This window comes from Mastomys coucha, unplaced genomic scaffold (assembly GCF_008632895.1).
Source record: "Mastomys coucha isolate ucsf_1 unplaced genomic scaffold, UCSF_Mcou_1 pScaffold23, whole genome shotgun sequence".
In the NCBI taxonomy this organism is placed as follows: Eukaryota; Metazoa; Chordata; class Mammalia; order Rodentia; family Muridae; genus Mastomys; species Mastomys coucha.
In genome coordinates, this window is record NW_022196906.1 from 61,445,941 (window position 1) to 61,462,870 (window position 16,930).

The 16,930-nt window shown below is 42.5% G+C and overlaps 1 protein-coding gene and 1 pseudogene across 1 annotated transcript in view; one reads left to right on the forward strand and one right to left on the reverse strand.

Annotated features, from left to right (window-relative positions):
- Positions 1 to 16,930, reverse strand: part of Rab8b (RAB8B, member RAS oncogene family) — a 77,710-nt gene that overhangs the window by 44,737 nt on the left and 16,043 nt on the right. The gene's annotated exons all lie outside the window — the stretch shown is intronic.
- LOC116073801 lies at positions 13,634 to 13,998 on the forward strand (annotated as a pseudogene).

Here is a 16,930-nt window from a genome sequence, read left to right on the forward strand (position 1 = left end):
AGAGGCAACAATTACCTCCTACACTTCCATTATTCACCTGGGAGCCAAAGGCCAGGAACAAATACATTGACCACGCCTCAGCCATGCCCTGGTACCAAAGGACAGGTACAGCCAGCAAGTGACTAACAAGTGGTGGGGCCCCAGCTAGGAGTAGAAAGCAACCCTGATCACGATTACGGAAGCTTCACAGGGCAGTTTGGGATAGGCTGACCCAATGACCTGAATGTCATATGCTGTCAAGTCAGGAGCCAGGCCCTCTAAATAGGAAGTCAGTCACTGAGTCAGCGATGTGGCCAAGCAGCACTACTATAGCTCATGGGCATGGCCAGTGCCTCCAGTGCTTTTTGGTTATACCGCTTTCATCTAAATCCAGCACAGTCTTGTTAGTAATTTACATTCTCTCCTCCCAAAGTGGAAAGAAGCACCACTGGACATGAGTGGCCTTTTTAGCTTGTGTAATTACCTACCTTAAAGTATAAAGCCCCACCCAACATAGCTAACCCTATTTTTCACAGTTCCTTAGGACAGCATCTCAGAAATGCCTCCTTTATCCTCTGGTGTGTGGTATTCCTGTCCCTGAAGGACAGGACTCTCTGCTGTTTGAAGTGGTATTCATCTGGCCTAAACCTTGACACTGGTGCCTCAATTCTTAACAACTCTGCCCTCTGGTCCCCAAGTACCCCACTTGCTGCTCTCTAATCCAAACCCTGGCAGATCTAGGATGAGCATTGTTGGATGCATTCAGTTACTTTTGTTGTTGTACATGGTTAGTTTCACCTTCCCAATTTGACTTAAGCAAGAGGCTGGGCACTGTAAGCAGCTCAGTGAGAAAGTCCCGGTGGCCGTTTGAATGAATGGGTGAAGCAGGGAGCCCTTTAAAAGAGAGTCTAATCTTTTACTTACAGCCCTTCATTTGCAATCTCAGTTCTGTTTGCCAAGTGAGTACCGGGCACTCAGTAAATACTTCCTGACATTGATTAATTACTTTGGAATACAGTCAGGTTCTCGAAGCTCTAATTGATCCTACTGGGATGCATCTTAATGATGCTCTGAACTGAAGTTACATATTTGGACAGCTTTAAGGTATAAACACACAAAAGTGAAACAGGAACAAAAGCCATTTGAGTCATTTAAATTATTAGAAAAAGTACAGATCAAAGTACAGTAATTAGTACATGTAAAATAGATGTCTTCTTCATTCATGAACGGAGAAGAGGCAGCAATGCAGCCATGAGCAAAATGGAAGAAAGTGAAGAGTTCTGCACCACAGACCCATTCTGACCCCTGAAATCACAGTTTAAACAGCCTCCAGGGTAATGAGTGATTTTTTTTAAATCCACATACAGTAAAACATACCCACAATAAGATAAACCCCAACTGTGCGATTATATCAATTAGACTAATGCATTGCACTACCACCAGCAAAGTAAAGAGAGTTGACGATTTCCTGTTAGCTAAGAAAATCTTGCTTTCCTCAGAAGCCACCTTTTCTGAAAACTTAGAAAAAAGTCCCGGCTGTAGGCCACAGAAATCTGTGTGCTGTGTGGGAACGTTTGCCATCACTCTAAACACCAGAAGAGCTTCCAGGGACCACTGAGAAAGCCCAAAACGCAGGAAGCCCAAAACCAAGAGAGACAATAAGCTCATTACCCAAGAGACCTTAACAAAAACCAGTCAGCCAAGCCAACAGCAAAAGCTCTGTCAATAGAGCCTTGAGAGTGAAAGAGGCCAGTTTCTTTCAAGGAAAAGGGATCTGCCTAGTCAAGTGCAGCCTCTGCTGAAAGGGCTTGTTTTAAAAATGGAGCTGAATCTCACATGGCAAGATGGAGGGACAGTAATGGCTGTGGAGCTTTTTTGACCCACGGGGTAGAAATAGAATCTGGTAGTAGTGTCGTCCCCTCCGCCCCCAGTACACTCACGTACACGCTCAAGTTTGATAAAATTGTAGTTAACTTATACTTTTTCCCCCAACATTGTCTCACTAATATAGCTTTGGTTGCTTTAAAACTTCTTATGAACAAGCTGGCTTCAAACCTGAACCATATATATCTGTCTCCTGAGTTCTGGACTCAAAGGGTGAGCCATCATGCCTGGTTGACCTTGTTCATGAAGTAGACTCTGTACTTTCTATTCTTACATTTTGGACTATTTTCTTCCCTTCCATTAAAAGCAAAAAGTTGTTATGAACACACTAAATTGACTTCATGATCCAATAATGAATTGCAATTCTAGTGAAAAAAATTTTATTTTTCTTTAAAATCTATTGTGGTAAGAAAAGACCACTCTTTGATGAAGGGAGGAGGGATGAAATAATAACTTTAGGACCTTAAATGTAGTGGAAACGAAAACATATATTAAACTTAGGAGGACAATAATTTAGCATGTTCTCTGTATTTTGTAGGGAAAGGAACACAGAAAGGACTGGGGAGGATCAGACTTAAGGAGAATCCCAGCAGTGGAAATACTGCCCCAGCAAGGTGCCTGCCCAAGTCTTCCTCCCTCTGAGATTCTCTCATCCACCAGCTTTATCAGAGAAAAAAGGACCATCACAAAAATGCAGAAGAGTTTGACAGAATTAGTAACTGACCTTACTGTAAATGAATGAAATGAATCACATCCTTTAAATGAGGGAGCAACTGCCTGCAAAACCACAAGCTCCAGCTGAGATCAGTTCAGGATGCTAGGGCACATACTGTACAAGAAAGAGAGCCTCAGAGTAGAGAACCTGCATAATGGAATCAAACAGTATTTCTCAGGACTGTCTCCTGAGACCTCCCGACTCATCAGATAAAGACATTGCCAGCTATAATGAGATAGGCCATCATTATTAAAAACTACTAGTGCTTGCTGGGAGAAAAGTCATCAGCTATCTTGCCCAGCCATAAAACACCATGAGCTACAATAGTAACTGTCCTTGGCACGGTATGCCCATTGGTGCAATCATGGCATGGATGTTACGGGGTAGCCAGCCTACTGCTGATTGGAGTAATGTACTCCACAGGAGGAAATCTATGCCTGGTCTTATAAACCTGGCAAAATGCCTTATGCGTATTTATACCTAAAGGACCTAAAAGAGAAACTTCTATTGTTTTCCTAATAATGTAGTTTAATATCCAACTGCTTTCTAAGTACTTATCTTTATACCCATATGTCTTAGTTAAGATTTCTTTTGTTGGGGCTGGAGAGATGGTTTAGTGGTTAAGAGCACTGACTGCTCTTCCAAAGGTCCTGAGTTCAAATCCCAGCAACCACATGGTGGCTCACAACCATCTGTAATGAGAGCTGACTATGGAGTGCTCAGCCCTAAATGGGGCATCTGTATCACACCCTCTTTCCCAAAGGCTAAGCAAACGAGTGGGCATAAAGACTTTCAGGGCCAGAGGTTGGGAACGATTGCTAAGAAGTGTTCTCTGCCGTAACAGGGCCATCGCACTCAAACTCACAGCAGTGTGGCTGCCTGAAAAGACCGAGCTACTCACAGCAGTGTGGCTGCCTGCAAAGATCGAGCTACTCAAGAAGCCAGCTTGGATGGGGGAGGGGCTCATGAGGCCCACCCCTAGCCTGCATTATCTGGGTCCCCCTTTTCTCTTGTCTTAAATGGAGATAATACCCCTGGTGCAGTTTCCTTAGTTGGCTAGTTGACTGGTTTTGAGAAATGGTAAAGTGTATTAAGTACTTATTACACTGCCTGGCACTAAGAGCTATTGAAGAAATTGTTTTCTTCAGGGGTCTATCCCCTGGAAGGTTGCTCATGCTCTAATGAACTCATGTGCAAACAAGTAGTACTAATTTGACTCTGTAGGTTATGAAAAAGAAAAACTTTAAATAAGAGGTCATAAAGTTGGGAGAAGAACAGAAGGGATGAGGTGGAAGAGAGGAGGGGCATAGATTCAATCAAAATACACTATATTTGTAAATAAAATTCTCAAAGAATAAATTTAAATTTTTTTATTTTAAAAAACCCAGTCTCAAAGAATAGGTTTTAATATACTTTTAAAAACCACTAGTACTGCCGGGCGGTGGTGGTGCACGCCTTTAATCCCAGCACTTGGGAGGCAGAGGCAGGTGGATTTCTGAGTTCGAGGCCAGCCTGGTCTACAGAGTGAGTTCCAGGACAGCCAGGGCTACACAGAGAAACCCTGTCTCGAACCCCCCCCCAAAAAAAACCAAAACAAACAAACAAACAAACAACACTAGTACTCCCCAATAGCTCTTAGTGCCAGGCAGTGTAATAAGTACTTAACACACTTTACCATTTCTCAAAACCAGTCAACTAGCCAACTAAGGAACCTGCACCAGGGGTACTATCTCCATTTAAGACAAGAGGAAAGGGGGACCCAGATAAGTATCTTGCATAAAACCATGTACTAACGTGAGAGGGCTGGCATAACAAGTTCAGCTAGTTGAATTCTCGTGTCTATTTTAGAAGCACTTATTACTGTGAGCTCTGAACTGTCTGTCTAGAGAAAAGAATGTTGCAATTAAGATGAATTTCAAAATGAGAGTTTCCTTTTGACATGAGTTTTGGCTACTGATACAAAGTTGTACAAATGCAATATAACCCTTTCTCTTCTGAAAAGCCTGTCTTTGTCAGATTTCACTTTATATTATTTTTCAATTAAAAAAAAGTAAAGGGAAGCACATTAGTGTAATCAGTGACTTAATTATCCATTGGAGAAAACGGCACTCCCACCCCAAACACCTTCACGATGGAAGCTTTCTCTGGCTTGTGTGGATCACTCAGAAGTATCCAAAAATCACCAGTCCTTTCTTCTCACACTTGGTTTTGAACAGCCACACATGACTCTCCAAACCTGGCTAAGGATGTGGAACCGTTCTGCCCAGCGCCAGCATACAATGCACTCAGATGAGGGCTTCTGCAGAAATCTAAGAGCTCAGTGCAGTGCACAGGAAACTAAAAGTATCTTAAACACACAAATTGCTATTAGAATAAATCAAGGAAGATTAGAAAGTCCCAGAGGAAGTGGAATATAGTGGTAAGCACCCATAATCCCAGTACTACCAAATCACAGGAGGAATGAGAGTTTGGAGCTAGCCTGGGCTAAGTACCAAGACACTGTGAAAAGAGAGGGAGAGAAGAAGAGGGGAGGGGGAAAAGACACAAAAGAAATTTCTGATAGAAAACCTCTATATTGAAATTTTTTTAGATATAAAGAACCTATATTGTCACATCTATTGCATAACAGGAAAATGATCATACAGAACTGCCTCACTCTCATTACGCTAAGACCTCCAATCGGGCCCCAGGCCTACCATCTCTTTGCCATTCTCTTGGCAGTGTTCCTTTCATCTGACTAATTATATGTACCCTCTTTGATAAGCTGTTTGATTACTCATTCTTTACATGAAAGGAACTATCGTGAGCACAAATAACGAAATGAAGTGAGAGAGAATCTGACTCAGCAACACTGAGAGAACACAGATATGATCACACCTCTGTGACTAGAAAGAAACCCACCTTTCCTGAGGAAAATGTTCCACTGAGGCAGCGGCCAGGCCAACTGCTCTGACACCAGCTTTTGGCTAAAGAAGAACACATATGTGAGAAGTCAAAACTTTCAGGCAGGACTCAATACTTAAAAACTGCATCAAAACATTTATATGGTTATTCAAGAAAGGAGAAGCCAGGCAGATAATACATACGAGAAATCACAGAGAAGGAAAACACATCTCATGGCTCTGCCTTTCGTATGGACTCTTGGGTAATAAAAATCTGTGCGAGTCAGTATAATATGGTTCCTCTGCATCTTTTGCCAATTCTCACTTCAGTTTTCAGTGAAAATGCTGGGTTATGAAAACAAAACCACTGTTAGCCAGGGATGGTTTTTAATATCTCTGAAACTCAAGCAGTTTGGTGAGGAACTCCAAGACAAGTTCTAGAACACCTTAATCAACAGAAATGAAAATACAAAAATGTATTTTAAAATAAAATCTGTGCATCAGTGTATTAGAATTCCCATAAAGCACATCTCACAATGACCTGTTACAGTCAGAGCCAGAAGGCAGCAACTTAACTCTGAGAGTGGGAGAGGGGTGGACACCAGCACAGCAGTGCCCCAGGAGTCACCAGAAGTCATGCCTTCAACACCCACTTTCCCCGGTCACACTTGGTGAGTTCAGGTCAATGCAGGAACTGGTCTCATAGCAACAGCAGGTATCTCTTTGTCTGAAATGGGGAAGCTCATCGGAATCATTGTGGACTTTTAGGCGTACTGATAATGCTCTATGTACCATGTTCAATTTTGAAGACTTAAACAAGAAGAATAAAATGAAATCCCAAATACACAATTCATAAAAAATACCTTTCCTTCTTCCTCTGAGGTCAGAGAAGGATGACATGCAGGTTTTTTTCTTTTTTTTGTTGTTTTGTTTTTGTTTCTTGGTTACTTGAGACAGGGTTTCTCTGTGTAGCCCTGGCTGTCCTGGAACTCACTCTGTAGACCAGGCTGGCCTCGAACTCAGAAATCCACCTGCCTCTGCCTCCCAAGTGCTGGGATTAAAGGCGTGGGCCACCACCGCCTGGCGACATGCAGTTTTTAAGTTAGAAGGAAGACATAAGAAACATGAACCCTCAAAAGCAGAAACTCACATCTCAGCGTGACGTAAGAAAAGAGAAATAAAACACTTTCACAGTCCTGGCCACGCCCATCACCAGAAGCAGAGCCTTGGCAGGCCAGACACTGAGCACCACCATCTTCAAGGAAGCTCCCAGTACTGCTGCCAGATTCTTTTCACAATTGAATTCAAGCTCTCAGATGACTGCACGAGACTCTGCCTCTCACAGCACCGTATCTGGGAAGGAATGACCAGGCTCAAGTTTAATAGCAACTTCTACAGTTTACAAGTTGGCTCAAGAACAAGGCCATTTATGTTTTGTTCTTGAGAACAGATATGAGAAATGGGAATAAATGAAAAATACAGAAAATTATTTCAGAAAATTACTCACTTTAAGTTTCAACACAGTATGAATAAACATCTAGGGGGACTTATGTAAGAATTCTCCATTGCCAGAAGAAAGGGTATAGTTCTCTCTCTGTCTCTCTGTCTCTGTTTTGTCTGTCTGACTCTCTCTCTCTCTCTCTCTCTCTCTTTCTCTCTCTCTCTCTCTCTGTGTGTGTGTGTGGTGGGTATGTTTGTGTGTGTGTGTGTCCCCATACTACAAGTTAAATTTACAACTTGCCTTTTATTATTATTTTTGCAAACAAAAGCTATCTTATCTATAGCCCAAAACCAGTCTACTACATTTAAAGAGGTATACATTCCAGATTAGAGATATGGACTAGATTTAAATAGGAAATTCTTTAGACAGCACAGTAGATTAATTGAGCAGTTGGCCCTATATAGAGCAGCAGTTACTAGCCTATAGCGCATTACTGCAGGTCCTTCCCAAGAGTTAGCTTCCACACAGTCTCCCATCTGTTTGGGTAATGAAAAGGTGACAGAAGACATTTTCATTTACAAGAACTTACTTGAAGGGCGAAATAAAGAAAGAATCATATAGTACAATTTCAAGTACTGCTTGAGAAATAGACAAATGAAAATGAATCTATGAACAGGCTAAAAATATCCAGCTTAAAAAAAGAATAGGGTTGGGAGGTAGACAAAGTATGCAAGTGTAGGGCTAGAGTTTGGGTCCCAAAATCCACAGACAAGCCAGGTATACTTAGTTTGCATCCTAGCACACCTACACAGGATGGAAGGGAACTGGAGAGAGAGACCTGACACCTACAGGCCAGCTAGCCTGGCACACAGCATGGACAGGAGACCCTGTCTCAACAAGGTGGAAGAGAAGGACCCCATGTACGTATGTGCCTCTGAATGCAAACATTCATGTGCACATGAACATGCATACATACATCTCATACACACACATTAAAAAATTAAGAAAACTCTTGGGACCTAGAGTTTCCTTTTCATTCCAAAGAAGAAGGAAAAAATAAAAAGGTAATGAAGGAAAAGACAAAAGAAGGAAGGAGAGAGAGAAAAGGAGGGGCAGAGGGAAGACTGACGACACTAGAACATGTTTTAGTTTCTGCCAGAGTCTTGTACAAACCCAACATGAACCTCAGTGCTTTCTAATAACCGCATGTGCTTTTACTTATATTCTGGAACTGTGCAAGAAGCCAGGCAAAATCACATCATGGCTCTCTTACATGTTATCACCCCTCACCAGGGAATGTATGAGCACAGGCATATGTGAAGACGACCTCTCACTGTCAGGCTTGGATATTCCCGTGTCTTTCTACGCAGACATCCGTCATGAGCCAGTTCGCTGGGGCTGTTTTAGTAAAAAGGGAAGCATTTGGGGAAGTCCAGAAGCTACCTGCTGCCCTCCCACAACCATGTATGGAAACTCTTATAGAGATTCTCTTCCTCCCCTTTATGTTTTCCTACAGTAAGTCTCAGAGGTGGGGTTTCCTTTCCTCTGTCTCCTTATAAAAACACCTTGAATCCTACAATACCCTATGAGGATTCTGTTAGTTTTTTCCGTGAGTCAAACGTAGCATCTGATCATCACTGTTATCTTTTCTGATTCTCAATCAGAATTTCTCCTACTCTGGATGAAAGTGACATTTTTCTAATACAAAAATAAAATAATTTATTTTAAATCTACCCAAAATTAGATTGAACTAGAAAAAAATATGAGTCACAGCTGAACGTGAACCGGAACAGAAAATATACTGGTAAAAGCCCTCCCTTGTCAACTGTCTCACAGCCCAATTTCAAAGTTTAGACACATAACAGAAACATCCTGAGAGCCCACTATTGCCTCCTAGCCAGGGCAGACTGGGAGCCCACCACTGCCCCCTAGCCAGGGCAGACTGAGAGCCCACCATTGCCCCCAGACAGGGCAGACTGAGAGCCCACCATTGTCCCCTAGCCATTCGTTGCCCACCGTTGGCATTTGTTGTCTGCTGTGGGTGGTTTAGCGTACAATTCCAGCTACACACCAAGGACACTGCTACACCAACCCACTGAGGTGAGTATTAACACACTGGGCAAGAAGGTCACTTCTGAAGGAGGCAGGCTGACCAACCAGGAGCTTTTAGGTGGTCAGTCAGTGTGGCACTACCAAGAAAAGAAAGATTCATAGAAGTCATCTAGGGACTTACCTGGAGGTCCACGTTGAACTAGAGACACACACTCATTCATACTTTGAGCATGTTTACATTTAAAAGGAACTATTTGTTAATACAGTACCAAGAAGCTTTGTGAGGGAAGTTTCAAACTAAGGTTCTCACTAAAGTCTTGCTTAAACATTCTTTCCAGTCCAAACGTTTAGGTTAAAGACACAGTAGGGTTAAATAAGCTTATAGTTCAGAGGTCTGGTGAGTGTGGATTCTGGAGCAGGACACCTCCTTTCTGCCCCACATGGCAAGAGAAGAATGCACTCTATCTGCTTGTGGCCTCGAGGGGCATCTGGAGAGATGCCCATCTCAGTCACTGCTACACTTCTGATCTACAGAGGATATGGTCTATTATTTGTTCTCCTGTCACAGGAAGTTAGGTAGGCCAGAGAAGCCAAAAGGAGACCTTAACACAAAATACCCACTTAAGCTAACAGAAAGCAGGGCTGAGCTGTTTGATTTGGGCTTTTGCAGTAAAGACACATATCTCAAACTAAACATGGAATCCTCTCCTTGCCTCTTTTTCTGTTCTTATCTTTTGATATCAAAAGGGCTCTTGTGGGGCACACGTATGGTGGTGTCTGATGGCAGAGGAGGTCACCTCAGATGGAGCTGAACACTGGCTCATCAAAGCTATTAAACCCTCCCACACATGAGGGCAAGTGTGCTGTGTGAAAACACTGGAGACCTGAGGCTAAGCCTTCATCCTCTTCAGTCTCTCATCTTTTCTTTGCCCACCTATCACTCAACACAAAGCCGGCCCACATCTTAGTAAAAGAAGGCCATCAGCCGTCCCACTGGCCACAGGCGCAGTCATGAGCTGAGCCGTCAGCACCCCACATCCTTTCAGAAGTAGAGACTAGACAGAGGAGGCAGTAGTCACCGATGATCTCCCCACTCTTCTCAGTGTCTTCTGTGACAGATCCTCTCAGGGCTGGAGTCCCAGCTCAATGCTCTTTAGCATATACATACCCCAAGCTCCACAGACCAACAACCCCAGTATCTGCAGGAGAGACAGGAGGATCAGAAGTTCCAGGATGGCCTGGGCCACATGAGATCTTGTCTCGCAGCACAAGGGCTGGGATATAGCTGAGTGCAGAGCACTTACCTATCAGGTATGAATGAGGCTCTGGATTTGATGCCCAGCACTGGGAAAGCTAATTTCTGCCTCAGTAGAAAAGAAAGCTTGAACATGTCTCTGCAGAGGGCACTTGGACATCAAATGTTTGTTGCCTTGAAGCTAGGCCTCACTGGGTCACTACCCACCTCATACCCAGGGTTGTTTTCACACAGTTCAAATCAGTATCAAAGGATTTCAGCAAGCCAGGCATGGTGGTGCACACAAAGCACTCCAGCACTGGAAGCTGAGGCAGGAGGACCAAAAATTCCAGGTTAGCCTACACAACTTAGCAGACTATGTTTTGAAATACATGTAAAGGTCCAGGGATGGAGCTCAATGGCAGAATGTTTGTCTAGCATGTTCAAGACCTGCGGTTCCCCAGCAATATTAACAAATGAACATCTTGAGGAGAGAGGATTAAGGAGGGAGAAAAAATGAATTCAATAGTGCAAGCAACAGGCCTGTGAACAGCATATACACAGTTCTACAAGCATAGAAAAAGCCCCAAAAAATCAAACCAAAGTTAAGACACTGACATCTCTAGAGAAGGCTGCAGGCAAAGAAACTGTAGCCTATCATTCAACAAAGCTTTTTTGCAGGGCCTCTTCTGTAAATAAAAATAAAAAGTCACCTTCAGCAAAGGTCTCACAGAAGGCTGCCAGATAAAATAACTTCTCCATTAAACACCCGCTTAAACGGCAGGCCTGGATCTAGAGCTATTCATCCTCAAAAGTGGAGACTCATTTCTCTGTGCAGCCCTGGCTGCCCTGGAACTCACTGTAGATCAGGCTGGCCTCGAACTCAGAAATCTGCCTGCCTCTGCCTTCCAAATGCAGGGATTAAAGGCGTGCGCCACCACTGTCCGGCTCTAACATGTTTTAATGAGCAACTGTAACTCAGAATCATTAGGAAAATGTTCTAAGGTAAGCCAGGGATATGGCTTAGTGGTCCGGTACTCACCAAGCATACATGAAAGCCCGGGTTTGGATACCAGCACTACAAACCTCCCCCTACCCACAAAGACGAGAATTTCACTTCGTCAAATTATTTTATCAGAATCGCTCTGGAATTTCAGTTGAATATCATTTTCAAGTACCAAAGACATAATCAAGTATTGTACTTGGCAATGTAAAGAACCTAATTTCTGCCCCCAAAGACATTTTCCATGGAAATGGGGAGACTGGAGAGGAAGTCAGGTCTTCCTATAACACAGAAAGAAGATGGTATGTGCTAGACAAAAGCCCACGTGCTCCAGGGAGCAAAGTACCACTTCGGAAGGAGAAAGCATCCTTAGGTGGACGGGCGGGGGAGGATGGAGAGCGTAAAGAAGACTCTGAAACTGTCGCAATGGACATGGCATATAAGGGAAATCCAGAAAGACGAGATTCTAACCAGCAGAAATGAAGTGTAGTCAGCACAGCCAGCATGGAAAACTAATGAGATTATGCAAACATTAAAAATAGGGAGTCATTGTCTAGCATGTTTGGGCTTGGATTCAAAACCCAACACCACAAAAATCAATAAATATATAAATGCCGCATGATCCATCAGATTCAGTGTCAGCACTGCCATATCACTGTAGTATTTTTTTAAATGAGAAAATTTACATTTACTTATTTACCTTGTACAACATATTTTGAAGTATATATTCACTGTACAATGACTAAAGCTAGCTAAGTAATACACGTGTTGGCTTGTGTAGTTAACATTTTTGTGGTAAGATATGAAATGAACCTAAATGTCCATGAAAGAACAAATGGATAAGGGAAACTGATACATATATACCTATAAGCTTACATGTGTGTGTGTGTGTGTGTGTGTGTGTGTGTGTGTGTGTGTGTGTGTGTGTGAAATAATTCTATCTTTGGCAGAACACAGATGAACAGGGAAGGCATTAAGTCACATAATAAGTAAAACCCAGAAAGGACATATGCTGCTCATTCTCACTCATCTCTGGAAGCTAAAGAAAAAAAGGCTTGAGTTTATGGAAGTGGAGAGTTGGAGGGTAGGGGTGGGAACTAAACAAGGCAGGAGAGATACTGAAGAAAGGATACAAAATTTCAGTTAGATAGCGGATGTTAAGTCCAAGGAACCTGGTTGCAACATGGTAACTATAATTAATAATACATTGTAGTCAGAAAAAATCTCTAAGAGACAAAGTACTCTTATCACAAGATCTATAACTTGTGAGGAAACAGCCTATGAATTAGCTGGATTTAGTTATTTCATAATTTATATGCTTCAAAATAGTATGTTGTACATGATAAATACATCATTTTCTTTCTCTCATTGTGCCACTAAAAAAAAAAATTAAAATGAGAAAATTTTTATGGAACTACCCACTTTTGAGTATAACAGTGGTCTCCAGACTTTTAAATTATTTAATTAACAAGCCCCCCTCCCCTCGAAAAAAGTAGATATGGAAAGAATGAAAGAAGTTAAAAGCAGGCCAGCCTGGTCTACCTAGCGAGTTCAGAACAAGCATGGCTAGGAAGCATGGCTTCCTCCAAAACAAAGAAAAAGAAAGAAAAGAAGGAAGGAAGGAAGGGGGAAGGGAGAGGTAGAGGGAGGGAGGAAGGAAGGAAGGAAAAAAAGAGATTGAAATCTAGCAACTTTCTGCTCCATAAAATTTTCATGGAGGAAAATAAGTGATATGGAACTGGTCTCCTCTCTCTCAAACAGCAAGAATGCCATTGCACTATTTTTGCTTGCTTGGTTAGTTTTCAGATGACAGGCAGCTAAATAATGACCACACATTACCATATCATCATTTTATAAGAAAAGAAACGTTTTTAATTCTAAAAACTTAAAAATGGCATTCCTTCTCATTTAAGAGTCTATCCTAGATCATTTTCTATTGCTGTGACAAAATACCATGACGAAGGCAACTTATAAAAATCATTGAATTAGGTTTATGGTTTCAGGGGGTTCATGGTGGGAGGGCAAAGGCATGGTTGGCAGAGCAGTTGAGAGTTCACATCTTAATCAGCACATAGAAAGTAAGAGAGCTAACTAGTAATGTGTGGGCTATTAAAACCCCAAAGCCCAGGCCCAGGACACATCTCCTCTAACAATGTCACACCTCCTAATCCTTCCCAAACAGTTCTACCACTCGAGGACCAAGCATTCAGATATATGAGACTATGGGGGTCATTATCATATAAACTACAACAGGGCTATTAATAACATTACGCTTGCCAGGTGAAATGGGGCTAGAGCCCACCCAGCAAACCTTAGGACACTGGGACCTTCTGCTAAGAACAAGAGGTACAGGCCAAGTAGTCGTAGCTGCCAACACTGCCTCCGTTGTCGTTTGTGGTCACTTTGCTGAAGTCTGCAGCTTTGAGCAGGTTTCGTCGCTTCCATGAAGTGGATGTTTAAGGAGGACCATGGAACACAGATGCATGGAATCCTCGAAGATCAGAGCAAAGTACCCCGACAGGTTCCAGGGATCATGGAAAAAGTCTCCGGCTCTCAGACTAGACATTAACAAGAGGATGTACTTGGTCCCATCTGACATCATCGCGGCTCAGTTTATATGGATCATCAGGAAAAGGATCCAGCTTCCTTCCGAGAAAGCCATCTTCCTGTTTGTGGACAAGACAGTGCCACAGTCCAGCTTAACTATAGGACAGCTTTATGAGAAGGAAAAAGACGAAGATGGATTCTTGTGTGTGGCCTACAGCAGAGAGAACCCTTTTGGCTTCTGAGGCCCTTGCTGGGCTAGGTGCACCCTTCCTGCTTGTATATCTTGTAAATAACTGGCTGTTCTCAGTTAATCCCCCAAAGCCTCCTACTAGTGCATTTGTAACTGGATTTATTTCTTAATATATTGGAAGGTTTTGTTTCCTTAGATTAGTAAATTATCATACAGAGTTTTATTTTCAATTTTTTTTTTTTTTGCACTGTCCTCATGGCTATATGCACCAGGGAACCTGTCCTCTGGGAATCGTATTTAATGAAGATAATTGCATAACGGAGAATGGTAGGTGTGGTAGTAAAGTGAAAAGGAGGGGCCGATGCATAGTCCTGGATTATGTTTGAAATGTTAGATGGTTAAGTATTAAAAGCACCCAGAACACTTGCTTCACTAGATCTTGCCAACTGCAAATCATGTTGACTTAGCACTGAGCTAATCTGTTCTTCTTTCTAAGACTATTAAGGTAAATAATTAACAGTAAAGCCTCCTTCTACAGGCATTACGGTATGACCATGTCCATCATTTACCTCCATGAGTCAGGAATGGCTCCTGCCTGTCAGGCTTGGAGAGGGCTTGCAGCTGGTAAGAGCTTAGCCTAGGATGGGAAGTGATGGCTGATATTAAGAAGGGATTGGTTTTTCAGTAGTTACTACAGTGATAGGTTCAGATTTCAGAACTGTGTAAAAAGGTATATACTGCAAAGTCTCGCTTCTGATCTCTACTACTTATGCAAAATTGTATGGGTTTCTTTTCAGTATTTTAGTAGCAAAATTTTAAGTATGAATATATATACTTAAAAACCAAAAAAAACCAGGGGTACAGCTAATACCACACCGTGGGGAGTTCACAATGACAGACCAAAAATGATGTCGAAAATGTGTTTTTTAAAGAGAATAAGGACTTAAATTCCAGTGAGAGCTATGGTCTAAAGTTAAATAGCTTAGTGTTGGACAGAACTAGGGACATGCAGATGCGCCCAAGTGAGACTGAAAGTGCTCAGGCCACATAAGAGGACACTACAGTGTCTAGGGGAACACTATTGAAAACCTAACACGGGGCAGGTAGAAGATGTAAAGAAGACAAAGATGATGTCCAGATTTGAGTCTGTATACTTCCCTGTAGGGAAGAATAAACGGCAGTGTTAATAAATGGGTAACAGTTCATAGAAGTGTAGTGAATTCTTTAGGTCAAAGGATAAACAAGGAAGAACTTGGGAGAGAACAGGAATATAAAGATAGAATGTTGGAGTCATGTGTAATGAGGCAAAGTTTCCTCAATCACAAGAGTTTTTTTAACTGGTTATATTTTATTAATTTTATTAATTTGCACATGTATTACACACACACACACACACACACACACACACACACACACACACATACACACACACACACACCATGGCACATGGAAATTGGTTCTTTCCTTCCACCATGGGTGCCCTAGAGATCAAACTCAGATTGGGAGGCTTGGCAATAAGTGCTTTTACCTGCCAAACTGTCTCGCCAACCCCTAAAAAAGATTTCTGAACATTTACAACATGGCAAGCACTGGACTGACTGCTAGAGATCCAACAAAGCAAAACAATACATCTGCTGCTTCCTGCACTCATGGGGCTGGCAAGCTGGCAGGAGGACAGACATTAATGCAAGACTCACACACACAAGCATGATTACAAATTGTATTACAGTGTGTCTAGTTTCCAAAAGAGAAAAATCACTTGGAAAACAGCTTTAATTACAAGGCAAAAATGAAACTACCAATGGCAACAGAGGCACAGTTAGGAGGGGGACATCTGTGGAGCAGTCCATTCTGGAGCTGGTGATAAAGGGTGCCAACCACTGATGAAAGGCCTCAGGGCACAGACACTGAGCAAGTCATTGTGACCTGAGTTCTGGAGAAAACAGAGCAGAACTTTGGGGCTTAGTAAATGGAGTGAGGTGACAGGAAATCTTTCAAGAGGATAACCAACTAAAGAACAGAAAGGATTTCGATGGAGTTGAAAGCAGAGCAAAAAGAACCAGCTAAGACAGAGGAAGGAGAGTGGGAAGGTGGTGTACCAGGAAAATCAACTAAGATAGCAATGGCTCCCGAGAGCAAAAGGTGAAGGAGACAGAGAAGGGGTCCAGTGGTAAGGATGCTGAAGATGCACTTGGTGTCAACCACCCAGTCACTCAACATTTACAGGAGGCTTTCTATACATTGAGAACTGTGCATGTCTGCAGGCGAATTGGTGCAGTCAGCAGACATTGACTACATCAACACTCTGAGTGGAAAACCAAAAACAGGTTGATTTTTATCTTATATCTAGAGAACAGCTCTAAGCAATAACATGGTAATTATGCAGCCTTTGAAGTATATGCATGTGCCAACAAAGGGGAATCACGACTGCTGAACTCAAGAGCCTTTCCTGGGGAGGATTTATATACAGCGCTGGTGCATTTGGTCCTCGAAGAGACCTGTGTGCCTGAGCATCAGGCAAAAGGTTCTGAGATGCAGGTCATGGTTCCTGCCCTTCTCCTGGGAGCTGCTGTTCTCACCTTTTGAGGCACATTTCATTGTTTAGTACTAAGCAGTAACTGAACCATCACCACAAACCTTCACACTTTGTTCAAAAGCAAAGCTCTGACCATCTGAATATTGCTTCTGCACATGAATCTGGATGGTATGTGCAAGTGTGGAGGTCAGAGGTTGACATATGGTGTCTTTCTCAATTGCTCTCCACTTTACTTAAAGAGGCAGAGTCTCTTACTAAGCCCAGCCTATCTAGCTTGTCCTAAAGATCCCCACTCCTGCCTCCAGAACACAGGGGTTACAGGCAAGTATCCACATCCTTTAGCTTTTATGTGGGTGCTGGGAATCTGAAATCTGGTCCCACAGCAAGCAATGAGCCATCTCTCCAGCCCAAATACCTTAAAATTTTTAACAAGACACTTTTCTAGATGAATCACAATTTTGGGAAAT